Source organism: Lathamus discolor, chromosome 13, assembly GCF_037157495.1.
Source record: "Lathamus discolor isolate bLatDis1 chromosome 13, bLatDis1.hap1, whole genome shotgun sequence".
Classification (NCBI taxonomy): Eukaryota; Metazoa; Chordata; class Aves; order Psittaciformes; family Psittacidae; genus Lathamus; species Lathamus discolor.
In genome coordinates, this window is record NC_088896.1 from 203,010 (window position 1) to 206,275 (window position 3,266).

The 3,266-nt window shown below is 48.8% G+C and overlaps 1 long non-coding RNA gene across 3 annotated transcripts; it reads right to left on the reverse strand.

Moving 5' to 3' along the window:
* Positions 1 to 333: 333 nt before the first annotated feature.
* Positions 334 to 2,611, reverse strand: LOC136021406 (uncharacterized). 3 transcript variants are annotated; one of them, XR_010615766.1, is made up of 7 exons: positions 2,400 to 2,505; positions 2,142 to 2,236; positions 1,454 to 1,639; positions 1,311 to 1,386; positions 1,164 to 1,219; positions 1,043 to 1,079; positions 334 to 958 (listed from the first exon to the last, which is right to left on the reverse strand). It is a non-coding gene; the product is annotated as an uncharacterized LOC136021406 (long non-coding RNA). The 3 variants fall into 3 exon arrangements; XR_010615765.1 differs by lacking the exons at positions 1,311 to 1,386; positions 1,454 to 1,639; positions 2,400 to 2,505 and adding an exon at positions 2,545 to 2,611; XR_010615764.1 differs by lacking the exons at positions 1,311 to 1,386; positions 1,454 to 1,639.
* Positions 2,612 to 3,266: the final 655 nt, after the last annotated feature.

Consider the following 3,266-nt stretch of genomic DNA (forward strand, 5'->3'; position numbering starts at 1 on the left):
CCGGGACTGGAGAAAAAAAAAAAGCCCAGCTGGGGGAGGAAAAAAAACCCTCCCCTGGCTGGTTTGTGTTGGTTTTTTGTTTTTTGGTGTGGCTTTTTTTTTTGTTTGTTTTGGTTTTTTTTTTGTGGTTTTCTTTTTGCAATTTTTTTTTTTTTTTTGCGTTTCTTCTAAAAATCTGGAAAGGAAAACTCTTTTAGTCTACAACACACTCCCCACATACAAGTAAAGCACTAAGCTTACACCGAACACATTGCCCTCCAGCTCCCTGCCACCTCACACAACTACATGCCATGGTTACAACATTTCCTAAGCAAACACAAATACACACGCGCAAGGAGAACACTGTAGACTCTGTGACACCAAAAAGACATGAACTCTCTCGTGGAAGACCGCTTCCAAGATGGAATGCCCCATCTGTCTCGCTTGCCGGTGGGTCGATGAGACGGAGACAATGAGGCTCCTGCAGAGCCCCAGAACAAAGTCTGACGTGACCGTGAGATTCCCACACCGACCACCAAAACTGCTGTGATGGTCCGGCTGTGAGCCCGACTCCAAGACTGTAATTGCTGCAATGAAACACCCTCCCTTTCCCTCTCCCCCATGCTACATTTCAAACCCCTTCCTGCCATCCTGACCTCATTTCCTGCCCTCCGGCTCCAAAAAGGAGTCTATCTATTCAGGTTCCATAGTGCCATGGGTCTCAAGCCAGCCTCATGGCTCAGAGCTCCCATGTCACAGTCCCGGGATGTTGCCTCAGTTGCCGAGTTCTCCTTCATCACCTTCAGCAAACAAAGAAATGGAAATACGTCGCACTGACTGTCGTCGCTGACACCCCGGCCGTCGATGCCGGCCTCTTCCTGGAGGACCCTCCACCTGCTCCGAAGCCACCTGACGTTTTATTCACCGGCTCCGAAGTGACCGCGGAATACGAAGACGGGCCTCTCCTCCCCTTCGGGTCCTAGGAGTACAAGAGATACAAATAACCACAGTACTGCACAAAGTAACTGACCCTGCAATCTTTCCCATTACTTCCCTGACTCACCTCAAGCTCTCATCCGACTCCAAACTTTATTCAGGACCTGCAATATCAAACACAAACACTGAACGCCCATCCGATGTTATTCTCTACTCTTAATCGCCACCCACGGTCACAACCTTCTTACCTTCTCACGGCCCACCATAATGTGTGGCTTCACCACTCCCGACTCGGCTGCTGCACCTATAAAAAAACAGAAAAGGGTGCACGCTTAGAATCCTCCGAGCTGGGGCCTCGCCTCTGTGAGTCCTGTCTCGCTATCCTGCCGCTTTACCGCTCTGCGAAACGGTGCTCATCCTGTCCAAAAAAGTTTCTGAAAGGTGCTCCTGGGCTCCCCTCTCCTGCAAGACCTGAGAGAGTAGAGATGAGTGACCGTCACTCTGGTGAGGTGACTGACCCTGCAGTTATTCTCCTTACCTCCCTGACTCCCTGCGAGTACTCATCCTACTCCTAAGGCAAGCGCACGGCAGCTGCGAGAAAGACCGTGAACCCCGCCACCGTATTAGGCTACGCTGTCAGTCGTCGTCCCAGTACAAAACCCTCTTAGCTTCGTAAATCCCCTCTAACTGTGTGGCCTCGCCTCTCCCAATTCGGATATGAAACCTGCAAAAATAAACAGAAACAGATGCGCTCCGATATGGTGCTCGAAGTGTCAGCCCCATGCTAAGCCCTCCTGCCACTCAGTTACGTCACACTTTTGACATTTCTGCCTGCTCTGCCCTGCCTGCAAATCACCAGGAAAACGCAAATAAAAAAATGCCTTCCAATACTAAACTATTTTGCATTGAGCTGCTGCTTCAGTCAGTTAATGGCCTCTCACCTTAACTGTCAAGATGGCTGGACAGAGGCAGCTCTGGGAAAATATATATTGAAAGAACACAGCTGTAGAAGCAACCTGGAGCTATACCCTGAGAGACTACGGAACTCAAGACTCTGAGGCACGACCCCCAGATGTACTTTAGCTTTATAAAGCAATAAAAGCTCAAACTGAATAATAACCTGCTCCCTTTACCTGCCCAAAGAGACCACCTCTTTAAAAGTTTCCCTCCCCCACCAACCTTACAACTCTTTCCTGCACCTATCCAGGCCCATTCTTTTAACTCACATTTTATGAGGGCAGAGGTCCAAAGCCACTCTTGAGACAAACCCCTTTTTGGCTCAGCAGTACACTTCTTCTCTACCCATATACCTTTCCTTCATCTGCAAAAGAGAACAGAAATGATGCGCAGTTAATTAGGACATCGAGCAAAGATTACCTTGACCGCAACTCCTCCCCCTGAGAGCAGCTGCAGGGTTCTTTTTGCCTCACCACCACCACTTACAAATATAACACTTAAAAAAACCTCTACACAAAGATACTTACTAATGTGTGCACTAGTAAGCCTTAACATAACCTGAAGATCTTCACTGAGAGGAGACCATTTCAAACCCACCCCAAAAAAACCCCACCTAAAACAAACCACAAAGCTCTAAGGCCAAAAAACCTCAGCTAACACCAGAGAACTTACCCTGATGAGAGCTGAACCCCAAATGAGCTCCCTGACAAAAGGCTGTGCCTCGTATACCACAAGCCCCACCCACAGCTCCTCCCTCAATGGGCTGGGGCAGGTGAGTGGCAAACCACCACCTGGGATAAAAGCACCCTGATAAGCCACAGCTGGGTCTTTGTATTACCTGGCTCTGGTTCTGTGGCTGCTCCCTGGTTGTAGCAAAGCTGATCCCTGGCTGTTTGGTGAGTGCCCTGTCTGTTCTGTAGTTTCTTGCCATTTCCTCTGTGGGTGCTCTTTGGCTTTAATTTTCTGTTGCACTTTCTCTGTCTCAGATGGGTGAGACTTGGAGATTCAGACTTTTGGGCTGAGGTTCAGGGACTGAAACTCAAGGACTGAGACTGGGGCTGAGAATCTAGGACTCAGACTCTGTGGCTAAGACTATGGCTGAGACTGTGGCTGAAACTCTGTGAGTGAGAGTGTGACTGAGACTCTAGGCCTCAGATTTTGGAGCTGATACTCTCGGACTCAGAATCTGTGGCTGAGACTGTTGCTGACACTCCATGGCTAAGACTATGCAATTCAGACTCTGGGGTTGAGACTGTGGAATTCAGACTGTGGCTGAGACTGTGGAGAAAACTGTAGAATTCAGACTGTGGCTGAGACTCTTTAGCTAAGACTCTGGGATTCAGACTTTGGGGCTGAGACGGTAACAGAAACTGTGGCCAAAACTATAAAATTCA